At 34.9% G+C, this 12,871-nt stretch overlaps 1 protein-coding gene across 1 annotated transcript in view; it reads left to right on the top strand.

The window, feature by feature from the left end:
• LOC122332656 (ras-related protein Rab-26) overlaps positions 1-12,871 on the top strand; it is a 76,046-nt gene that overhangs the window by 49,259 nt on the left and 13,916 nt on the right. The gene's annotated exons all lie outside the window — the stretch shown is intronic.

Raw genomic sequence — 12,871 nt, 5'->3', positions numbered from 1 at the left:
TATATTTATTATAATTATTATTACCATTACTGTTAATAATAGTAGTCATAATAATAGATGTATTAACAATAATAATAAAGCATGATATATTGTTTTTGTAATTTATAAATAGTATTAAAATTAATCTTATCTTAATAAATACTATATATATATATATATATATTATAATTATTATTACTATTACTGTTAATAATAGTAGTCATAATATATATATATATATATATATATATATATATATATATATATATATGATATATTGTTTTTCATAATTTATAAATAGTATTATTATTGTTATTGTTAAGACTAAATACACGTAAATGTATGCTATTATAAAAAATGTATTCTAATGTACTGTTTTGCTGATCAAGAAAAATTTCTGATCATTATCAGTGTTGAAAACAGCATTGGCCAAAATATTTGCGGAAACTGTGATACATACATTTTTTCTGGATTCTTTGCTGAACAGGAAGTCTTTTGTAGCATAACAAATGTGTTCACTTTTTACTTTGATCAATTGACTGCTGCCTTACTGAAGAAGAGTATTAAATATATATGGACCCCAAACTTTGGAAAGGTAGCGTATACGTTAACCTTTATAATGTCAGTGATGTATGAACCGTCACGCAGCCGTGATTCACGCCGAGCGCAGCATCGCATTAAGTTTTCTCTTTATTGTGAAGGCATGTGGCGCTCTGAATAAACATCAGCTTCTGTCTGGAACGCGGCGCTGAAGTGCTGTGCTATTGCTGGCAGCATCGCTTTCATTACTCTCACAGATAATTGACACATTCGGTGCTAAATAGGATTACACTGGATTAAGGGAGGAGAAATGATTTTCACGTGGTTGCATCAGCATCTTAGGTGGGTCTTTAATCAGCCGCACGGTCACTGATAAGCACCGGCTCAATCTCTTCCTGCACCTTGGGGTGTCATTAAACTTTGAATTTTTCATCCAATTTCACTCATTTACACATAATTGTTTTGCTGTTCGGCGAGATAATGACGTTGCTGAGGATTCTAGGTCGTGCACGAGATCAGGGCCAAACGTTTAGACCGCCAAGAGATACCGATAATCGAAAGATTAATAAAGAGAGTGTGGTTTGCGTGAACAGATAAGTGATGAAAACATGTCCTACATGCAGCATTACTGCACATTTATTCATTATTATTTGTGATTATAGTTATTAGCAGTATTAAATGAATCGCAGATGAGCATAAAATATGTTACATGCAACTTAATGCTCTGATATAACAATCAAATGCAACATGAATTATATTTGTATGAAGCGTAGTTTGTTTACATCCCATTGCGTCTGGCATTATGAAAACAGTGTTTGGGATACCATGATCAAAACCCAGCATAAAAACAGTTTAATGTTTAATAGTCATTCAAACTATGGCGTAAACCAAAATGTCTGTGTGTTAAAATAACATTTGTGTGTTCAAAACGCTTACATTACTATACTGTCTAGTGGAGCGAACCAACCCCTAATTTACATTTCACCAATAATTACAGTAAATCACCGTAAAATGTACTCCAGTTTCTAAAAATCATCTTCCCAAACAAACCCAATGAGCAATACACAGTAGTGGGGTTTCCTTCCTGAATCAGTTCTGACTAATTCTTTTGAATAAATGATTCAGTGACTCACTTACGAAGACAGTCATTTAGTTCTTTCCAGAATTAATATGTGTTGAATAAATTTATTAAGGGAATCCATCACTGAACTTATGAAGGCAATTGCTTGATTTATTTCTTATTGAACAAATCCGTTGAATGAATGACTCAATCATAAAGACAGGCATTCAGTTATTTCTTGAATGGATATATCAGTAAAGTGAAGGATCCGGTGACTTGATTTGTTCCTGAATGAATCTGTTGAATGAGTGATTCTGTGACTCAAAAAGATTATTTTCCGAATGAATCTGAGTTGTTGAACAAATTGATAGCGCAAAGGATTCAATGACTCACTCATAAAGGTCACTTGATTTCTTCCTGATGGAATCAGCATTTTGACACAATGTGATGAATAAGCGATTCAGTGTTTTTTCTGAATGAATCTGAGTTGTTGAACAAATTGATAGCGCAAAGGATTCAATGACTCACTCATAAAGGTAACTTGATTTCTTCCTGATGGAATCAGCGTTTTGACACGATGTGATGAATAAGCGATTTAGTTTTTTCCTGAATGAATCTGTACAGTTCAACCAAGGGATCAAGTGAATGATTCACTGACTGACTCATAAAGACAATCACTTGATTGATTCCTAAATGAAAGAGCATTTTGAACAAATCTGCTGAATGAATGATTCAAAGACTTACAAAGGTGATACAACCAGCATGAAGGAAAATCACCTATCTATATATTTATATATATGTATATACATAGAGAGAGAGATAGATGGAGATAATAACTGACTGTATCACCCTAGTATTGAAGTTACATCTATCTAAAAAGAAAACATAAACAAGATTTCAAACAGGTGTCCGTTTTCTTTCTAGGATATTCTGACTAGTTTAGTGAGCAGGGCTCAATGATAATGCCTCTTTCAGTTTTTACACGTGTTGAGCTTGTAGATCTATATTTAAGATTGCGAGCATGTGTCTGCTATTTGCTGAAACACTCAATTTCCCTGAATGTTCAGTCTTGTATTTCTGAAGTGTTATAAAGCTTCTGGTGCCGCCTTGAAGCAGGTGGTCCGTAAGATTGCATGCTGCAGTCACAGAACGCTCACTTGGTATTCATCACTCCCTCCGACTCTTCCTCATCTGGCTCTGGGCTCCTGGCTCTCGTGTTGTGAATGTCTCTGTCGTTTTCGCCGCAGAGTGTCAGCAGCTTTGAAATATTGCCCAAGCGACTTGAGGTTCACGAGACCGGCGCTTCAGACATAAACTGAAGAAGCACAATAACAGTTTCCACCCCGTAACATGCAGACTCAACAGCACCTCTGGCTGAATTGACTGCGCTGTTACGCACTATTGAGACGCCGTCTAGACTGGCAGAAGTGCTGCTTTATTAATCACACAAGAGCATATGTACTTTTTCAAGGGTGAAGTCGGGAACATGGATGCATTCCAGTATAAATGCATATAGTTCAGAAACAAAGTTTTGAATAAACTCTACCATTGCATAGAGTTTACTTAATTAATTGTTTTTTCACTCATTAAATTTAATTACAACTTTAATTTAGAGTCATAATTGATTTATGTCAAATGCATAATTTGTTACAATTTAATTCTAAATTCAAACCATTTTCGCTCTGTTAATTTAAGTTTGATTCATTCATAATATATTTATTTAAAATGAGTTACTTCAAACTAACTAGTTACTTTATCTGTGTATGTTTATTTCACATTGATAATTAATTTAGTTTAATTGAATTCAAATGTATTCGTTTATTTGGATTTATTCAAATTCAGCTTTTATTCAAATGTATAATTTCGGTTTAATTTACAATTGCTTACTATATATTTTGATTTAATTGAAGTTCATAAATTAATGGATTAATTTAATAAATAATGTATGTATTTTAATTCATCTTTGTGTGTGTATATATATATATATATATATATATATATATATATATATATATATATATATATATATATATATACATACATATATATATTTTTGTTCATTAGGCGTATAATCACTAAGATTGTTTAATTGCACAGTATTTTAGCAATTATGTGGTACTGTTAAGTGCTTCTCTGTTGTTATGCAACAAGCGACATTGCCATTGACATTAAATAAAAATAGATGTAAATATTTCTTGCACATTGTGTGTATTTCATCATACCAGTTACCACAATTTTCTAAGAGCACAGGATTCGTGCAATTTTTAATGACACTATTTTACCATGGTAACGCACAGCTTCTCGCTTATTAACTCGTATCATAATTACCCTGCAAAATGCATATGTATTCATGCCTGGTCGAGTCGATCCATTGAGTTTGTCCTGCTTTATTAGGGCTTAAACAGCAGAACGTAAGGGCACTGATTATTCCCTGGCTTTAATGGCTTTAACAGCAGTCTGTTTTTAGCACTTTATATCTAATGGAAGCTCTTGTCCTCGTGATCTTGTTCTCATATCACAAGCTCTTTTTCCTCTTCTCACACACTCGGGGTCTTGTGGTGTCCGCCGTCGGTTCTTCCGGCTGAGAAATAGCCGTTCTGACTCTGTTTGCTCTCTCTGAGTCCACCGGGGGCGACGGAGCTCTGCATGTCACTCAGTCCCTGATTGGATTTTTGCCCTCGCTACCGTATGATTGAAACCTTGGGCTCACTGCGTTTCTCTGTGAAAGTTCCCCGCTGCGCCGTTCTCCGGCTGCCTTTGTTTCTGCGGTGACTGTGATGCAGTTATTATTGGTGTGTTTGTGTGTGATTAATTGTGTGGGTGTAATCTAAGCTGCTATTGTTTTGATCTTCTCTTGAACTGTAGCGAAGCACAACCTGAATGCACAATCACTGACGGTGTCTTTGATTAAAGCATTCGTGATTGTTTGGCAGAGCCATTTCAGATAATCATACGCTGCTGGTTTACAGGTCAAGTGATTCAGAGAAAAACCCCAAGCCGTGACAAATGCACGATGATTTATGGTACCATGAGTAACTTTAAAGTGTGTTATCGCTTCATGATGTGTGTTAGTGACTGAATAACAATATTATTAATAATTATATTCTAGGTGGCTCGGATAAGTCAAAATTAAGCCTGTATAAATATGTTTAAGAAATAATTTATTACTTATTATATGTAACATTTTCAAAAGACTTTTAAAATATTAATTTTTTTTTTTAAGAAATAGCAGCGCAATTTGTTAGATGTGTGTGCGTATATATATATATATATATATATATATATATATATATATATATATACATACTGTATATATATATATATATATATGTTTTTATGTTTTTATGGCATTTTGCATTTATGAAATAATATATTTATGTAGAATATAAAATATAATAATGTAAGTAATATAACTGCATACACGTGTAAATATTAAAAATGAATATGTAAATTATATATACCAGTCAAAAGTCTGGAAACAGATGTTTCTTATGTTTATCAAGGCTGCAATTATTTTAGCAAAAATACAGAAAAAAGTAATATTGTGAAATATTTTTACCATTTAAAATAATGAATTTCAATTTTAATATACTTTAGAATTTAATTTTAAATATAGTTTATATTTATTTAGGGACATTACACTAAATAGTGCAATAAAAATGAACTAATAACTAATAAAAATGTATTGATTTTAGTTGCAAAACATTTTTCCATGTCAAAATTCCATTCTACAGTGTAAATATTCATTCTAAAAAATCACCAGATGGTAATCTTAAAATATTTGAAAAAAAGGATTTTGATTTAATTTAGTCTACTTGGCAGAAGTATCCAGCTGATTTCTGTTATTGTGGCTTGATTAGGACTTGATAAGTGCTTGGGACTAGTTCTGTGTTGTACAGCGGACGCTGGAACCTTGTCTAGAATAGATTTTGAGTCTGTACTTCCGACAAAGAAAACTTCTGAGAGCTGAGGTTTGTGTGTGTCTCTCTTCGAGTGAAAATGCAGAAATAGTCATCTGAGGACACAAAGTTTCTGCTGCCTTCACCCTCAGTGACAAGCCTTCATTTAAGAGAGCCTTTGCTGTTCTTCTAAAGAGGCCATGAAGAGTGATTCTCCTGTCTGCAGAGACATCCACAGCAATGCATCAGTGCTCTTCTGAGGCTCAAACCAGCTAATTGACCAGCTTCACCCTCCTTCATGGCCAGTGGATGTTTGGCACAATGCCACTTCTGCTTCGCGGTTTCCATGTAATTGCACAAACCCGACTCTCAATGCGGGCCATTCAGTCTGCAGATGTTAATAGATTTCAATCTCCTAAAATACGCGCAGCTTGGGGTCACGTAGGCTAATCCAATCTGAATTTTCAGGGTCGCGGTCTAGATTTGCATTGTAGTGCTTGCAGACCAAATGAATACGATAAAGGCTTGATGCACTTGTGTTCATTTTGCTAGCGTGTTCATAGGAAATATCGAATGCATTTACTACACTCAAATAGGTTTTTCAGTATTCAAGTAATAATAAAATGGTGTATAATTGAGCGGAAGTATGTGAACAGGAATGAACCGCAATAACCGCAAAAGGTCTGAGGGACATAATATAATAGTGCCTTACAAAAAAACGGTTGTTTGGATGACAAATGGGTCTGGTTAAAGCATTACCACCAGAAGAAGCCTTTTCAGAACAACAAAAGCTCTTTGTTGAGCTTTATAGGATGGGTAATGAAGAACAGTCTGTGGTCAGACATTTGTGTGATGGTTCAAACTCTGTGGTTATGTGGTATAAATACGTTTTTTTACTGCCATTGATCCTTCCATCAGCTACCTTTAAAGGAAGAATGTAAGTTTGCTGAAAATGTGTTCACCCTCAGGCCGTCTAAGATTAGGATGTTTGTTTCTTCGTCATATTTGGACAAATGTAGCATTGCATCATTTGCTCACCAGTAGATGCTGTGCAGTGAATGGGTGCCGTCAGAATGATAGCTGATGAAAACCACCTGGTCTCATGCATTTTTGCTTACCTTACTGCACGTTTCGTTTCAATATGTGAACCCCTAGCACATTTTTATCACACTGATATATGTATTGAGGAGGTTCGTAATGTAAATATCCGTGGACTCTTGCTAAAAGTGAACGTTATATTACCTGATAGCGTTAACAAATACTGAACTGATGTAAAAACGCATTTGCTGATGCAACCGTGACATTTCAACTTGAGCTGGATATGTGCGATGCTAACGTTCGAAAGCATCCGTTTTCAAATCTCCCAGCATATTAATATTGTTTCGAAGTCATAACATGATATTCTTAACTCTGTAAATTTGTGTGGAAAGGAATAAAAGGTGTCAGAGTTTTACTGCCTCTGGTGATGCAGTGATATGTACTTATTGGTACATATTTTGTGTCTCTCGCTAAAAAGTGCACCCCGGTACGTTTATGCCACGGGACCAGATAGTATAAAAACGTCACAAGTAATCCACAACACTTGTGCCTATAAGTTAACGTCTTGAGAAGACAAAAGCAGTGTGTTCGCAAGAAACAAATCCACTGAAAGGTTCCTCGGAGAACAAACAAAATGATTCTCCATTTCTGCAAAAAAAAAAACCCTTTGAAATCTTTGTATAGTATAGAGGTAGGAATTACTAGAGAGCATCTTTCAGCCATTTTCACTCCATCCAGAAGAAGAGCCTGACTCTTCGAGGGCGAAGCATGTCTGCATTATGTCCATTATTTCCGACCATTACCGAAGCTGACAGTCCCTTTGAAGACGCACTTACACTCTCGCACACCCTCGAGCCAAAGATCACATGCTAAATCTTTTAATTTCCTCTATGGATACATTTTCGGTGGGCTGAAATGAAAGATGACACACAATTCCCGCCGATATCAAACAGGATTTGAGCGCGTTTCATCCTGAAGCAAAAGGCTCTTTTCTTTTTGACAAGCCGCTGTATTTCTTACAATCACCGCAGACGTCTGTGAAGGGCACATTTCAGTGACCCTTTTAGCAAGAGGTTGAAGAAAACCCAGAGATTTTAAACACCGTCATGATCACTGGCACGATGCCTTTCGAGCTTTTCCGCACTCGTGCAAGCTTCCAGCTTTATATCCAGTGATGAAACGCAAAAAGTCTACACTGCGAGTCACTTACTGCCTTTAAAATCCATTTAATGTTTCCAGCTATGGAAGGACATTACCAGACTTTATTTCTTCTCATCCACCGCCATTGCATATGAAAACCCCGAGGGGAAGATATATGATATAAAGCGTGCAAATGGCGACGGTAATGTTAGCCGGTAATATTTGTAATATTTGGAAGGTCCCATTACTTTGTCGATGATTTGAACTCTTTTGCACATTCGTGCTCATGCATAACAAGCGGATCGGTGTTACCTGAAAATACCTGAAAGCGGTTCAGCCCGAGCTCAATGTTGGCGTCTTGGTTAGTCGATGCATTTTTCATGAGGGGCTTAAGGAGAAACTACAGAAAACTAAATCAATAGAGACATTCGCTGTGTTTCTTTCTTTTGTGGAGGTTTTGCTCCCTTATTCAATATGAACCCTGTAAAGCCTGACGTGTGAAATAATAGTCAGAAAAACTGAAAATGGAACAGGTTATGAAGCCTTCTGATATCTGTATGGCCAAAAAGTGATGAAACGTAACAGTACAAAGATACTTGTCGCTCTATATCTCCAGTAATATGTCTTAGTAGGAAAACATATAATGCTTCGTTGAGGAACAGTGGAAGTAAAGCTCCTCAAAAGATCCCGATGATCAGGTTTGATTAAAAAAAGATTGATGGGGAATCAAGTAAAGCTGAGTGTTCATCAGGATATAAAAATCAAGATTTGACAGCAAAAAGGCCAGACGAAGCACTAAACACTAAAACGCTTTTTATGCATGGAGTAGATTGTGTGTGGCAGATTTACAGTAACTGCAAAGTTTTGATCTCGTCGATAACTTGGAGGCTTTATGTCTGAAACCAAGCATTCATGCCTGAGAGTTCTTCTGTTTCTTGCTCACCGGGGGAACACTGCTTGATTTGCATCTGTTTTATGTGTTGTATCTAGTTGTTATGGCCCACTCGCTCCCAACCGCAACATGCAAATATACAAATAAAAAGTTTTAAAAGCCTGGAGGATGAAAAGCAACAAATATCATATGAAACAGATTTGAAGAGAAGAAAGAAACCGATAAAGGAGTCACCTCCAGTTTGACGATTTATTATGTTTATTCTTTAGCTGACGACAGGATGCTGAGCCATACTAACTTCATCCGTTTCTGGGTTTGTAAGAGTACAGGAAAGCAGAAATCCAGCAGCGGCAGATTCAACGCTCTTGAAATAATACACAGGTCCATCGGGTTTTCTCCCGTTTCATTCCTGCGACCGATATCAGCACTTCTCAGCAGTACAAACGGCAAAAAGAGCAGGGCTTTGGGACTCTGGAGGAAAGAGACACACTTTCTGACTCTTTTTGAAGTGTTTGGCCGACTGAAGAACACACGTCTTCTGACTGACACACAGCAGAGCTGAAATATCAAATATTTATAAAAACAGCGCTGTCACATCCAAATGCACAAGAATTCTGGCATTCGGTGGATTTTTCAAGTTTATGCGTTAAGTAAAAAAGTCCATAAAAATACAGGCCAATATATTGCATCAGTGTGGAGGTTTTTTTTTTTTTGATTTCATGATTTTCATCATGCATCGCATTGTGTTTAAGGGTTTTGAGGAAAAGTGTTAGTAATCAACTAAGTAATATTTGTTGTTTTCTTACAGTGTATCTGTTTTTTTTTTTTTAAAAGTCAAAATTCAGAAATAAAAAAACACTTAAACATTGAAAAAAAATAATAATAAAAATAAATAAATAAATATATATATATATATATATATATATATATATATATATATATATATATATATATATATAGAATATTTGTATATTTTATACATTTAAATTTACAGTAAAAAAAGGGGGAAAAATTAACTGACCAAAACAATATATAGAATGTGCATGGAGTCATAACAAAAAAAATATAAAATAACATCACAACATTAAAATAATGCAATAACTAAATAAATGAATTTACATTAATGTTCAAAACTAAAATATTTAAGATTTAAGATTTGAACATTTAACAGTATTTTTATGTTAATTACATGAAATAGGCTATTACATCTACTACATGTTTCATCACATCCCTGTATAACGGACTTAGTTCACTCGTTAATGTGTTTTTACTGTAGCATTTTTACAAAATTAGTGCGTTTAGCTAAAAAAATCACCACATGCACAAAAGGGTGAATAACGTGCATTAACAAGAAATGAGTTTTCTCTTCATCCTGTCTTTAAGCAGATCTGAGTCCGTTTGCTCATCTCAGTGGGATGATGGACACATTTTCACTTACGAGAACCACCGAAGCCTTTTATCCCAATGACCCGAAGCATAAATGTCACGTGACTAATCACCGGAAAGCGACGGCGTGATGGCGAGCCTTATCCTGAAGTTCTTTTAGCACGCGTGAACGAGCCGAGCAGCAGCGAGCCGCTCTGATTATAATCATTCATCTGTTTCCTCTGTGTAATCGTATGATTGCATGCTCACGTTACTCCTCGAGCTTCTCTGTTTACCGCCGGGGGATTCGGAGACACTCCGGATATAGAAAAGAACAAACAATTCTGTCTGAATGAAGCGATCTTTGTTTAGCTGTGTTATTTAAAACGCTGATCTCAGTGGAACTGAAATCAAACCGTGAGACTGCTTTATTATAATTCTCTCACTTCACAACCACTGCAAAATCTCACATTTAGTTCATTTTATTCTAATCCTTTGCAATTAATTATAACTTTTCTGAACTTTGCGTTACAGCATTTCACACTTTTTTTATGCCAGTTTTTCTTTCAATACCATGTATTACTCATTTAGCGTTAATTAGACCTCGAGAATAAATATAAACAAAACTTATTTGGTTTACAGTGCATAAATTGCCACCTTTATTTATTGTGATTTATCATTTTATCATTACACAATACATTTTAATAAAATGTAATCAAATAAAAAATATATAATAAATAACTTACAACAAAACCCTGCATTTTCATTTTAATTTTAATTATAATTTTTATTTTTATTTTTATTTATTGTCTAATAAGTTGCTGCACGGATAAATTAAAATGTAGATGAAAAATATTGTTTTTTGAAATTCCTAATTATTAATAGTAATATCAGTAGTATTTATCAGTAATATTTATCTTAAATCAGTGTTTTTATTTTATTTTAATTTCTTTTATTGTTATTTAAATCTTGTAATTATTTTATTTCCTCTTTTGTAAAGCACTTTGAATTACCATTGTGTATGAAATGTGCTATATAAATAAACTTGCCTAATAATAGTCATTTGAGAATATATATTAGTATGCAATATTTCTGTCATAATTTTTTTCAAGTTAGACCGGACTTTTATTTTAATGGATTGTAGCCTAAAGGGTCTTTTGGTTTTATTTTCAGCTTCAGTCTGTGTTTAAGGGTCATATTTACTCTGAGAGCAAAAGTTGACTCTGAAGATGAGGTTAATGTGTTCACGTCCTGATAAATTGAGACAGAGGCTGAGATTTCCGTGAGTTTACGGAAAAGTGTCATTCGTTCAGAGAGAGACTCGGCTGGCGGGGGGTTTGTTCTCTCTCCGCTCGATCGCTGCCGGCGGTTCAGATGATTTAGCAGTGTTTCTGCTGGTTGACAGATTAAACAACGACCTGTGATGCTTCTCTCTGATCTCCTGATGCCTCAATTAAACCCTTTTTGCAGAACAAACGTGTTCGTGTGAGACTGAATGCTCTTCTTGTTTTATTTGTCATTTAACTTCATTTTGACACAAACGTAACGCATAAAATGTTAAAACTTGTGACATATTTTTGCGGTATGGGACTACATATTTATGTATTTGATGTAAATTCATGATACATAATACACGCAATATGACATTAATAAATTAGATAAAGTTTTTTACCTGTTTTTAATGCAGTTATTAGGATATTTAGACAGCAATTCAATATTATTAAATTAATAAGTATTATATTAGTCATAATAGTTGATAATAATTGTGACCAGTTGTGTGCCCATGCCCAGCAACATTTAGGGAAAATTTAATTAAATTAAATTAATCATCTTCAATTAAATTATTTTAACTTAGCTTTAAATAGTAATTCGATATTATTTAATTCATAAGTATTAGCCATAATAGTTGATAATAATTGTTTGACCAATTGTGCCAGTGCCATCATTTAGGGAAAATTAATTGAAACTACACTGCATTAAAATAATAGTTTTAAATATATAAGTATATAAAATAATGAATTGATCAATTTGTATTTGATATGATTAATTCTTATTTAATATAATCAATTCATTTAAAATGTAATTAAATTAAAACGAGATTTTACTTAAATGAATGTTCATTTCACACACACATACAAACGCACACACACACACACACACACACACACACACACACACACACACACACATATTTAAGCTTTAAATGTCTTTGCATCGTTGCTGCGGTCTAAAACTGACTCGCTGTTTAATTCTGTGTTTAATTTTCTCGCAATTTCCACAAACTGCACTGCGCTGGACGCTGCAGGCGCCGCCGAGGTGAAATGCGAAGGCAATCACGCTTCGAGTTTGTCCCAGGTCTTTAACGAGGTCATCTGCACTTCTCGATCTGTAAACATCACCACGTTTTTCTGGCTCCGAACCCCACGGGCAGGCCGCAATTGTGCCATTTGTTGTGCTTTTCGTTGTTTGCAATTCAAAAAAGAAAATCAATGCTTCTCTCCGGCTCCTTTATTGCGAAGCGGAGTGGAGTGGCTTGTGAGAGCCGCGGACGCTCACATTAATATGGATAAGAGAACCGTGGCAGGACTGAGGGAGAAGAGCTATTGGACCTGGCTGGAAACAGCCCATTTATTTTCTCTCTTCTGTTTCCTCTCGCAGCTTGTAATTAACCCCAAATACTGGGTCAATCTCAACAGGGTAATTAATTGGCTATGGGACGTGACCGATGGTGGGTTTTTTATTGGGTTGTGTTAAGGATGTTGGACCAATCACAAGACATGAAGTCTGAGGTCAGTTTTTGAAGGATAGTAATGCTTTAATTCATCGGTGATGGGTTAAAATGACCAAAAGTGAAAGTAAGGGCGTCTATAATGTGTATATTTGAAATACTTTAACTTTCTGTTTAATCAACGAATCCTGAAAGATAAAATGAATCGCAGTTTCCACGCAAATACGTTT

Source organism: Puntigrus tetrazona, unplaced genomic scaffold (assembly GCF_018831695.1).
Source record: "Puntigrus tetrazona isolate hp1 unplaced genomic scaffold, ASM1883169v1 S000000130, whole genome shotgun sequence".
NCBI classification, from domain to species: domain Eukaryota; kingdom Metazoa; phylum Chordata; class Actinopteri; order Cypriniformes; family Cyprinidae; genus Puntigrus; species Puntigrus tetrazona.
This window is presented reverse-complemented; position numbering and strand designations above follow the sequence as displayed.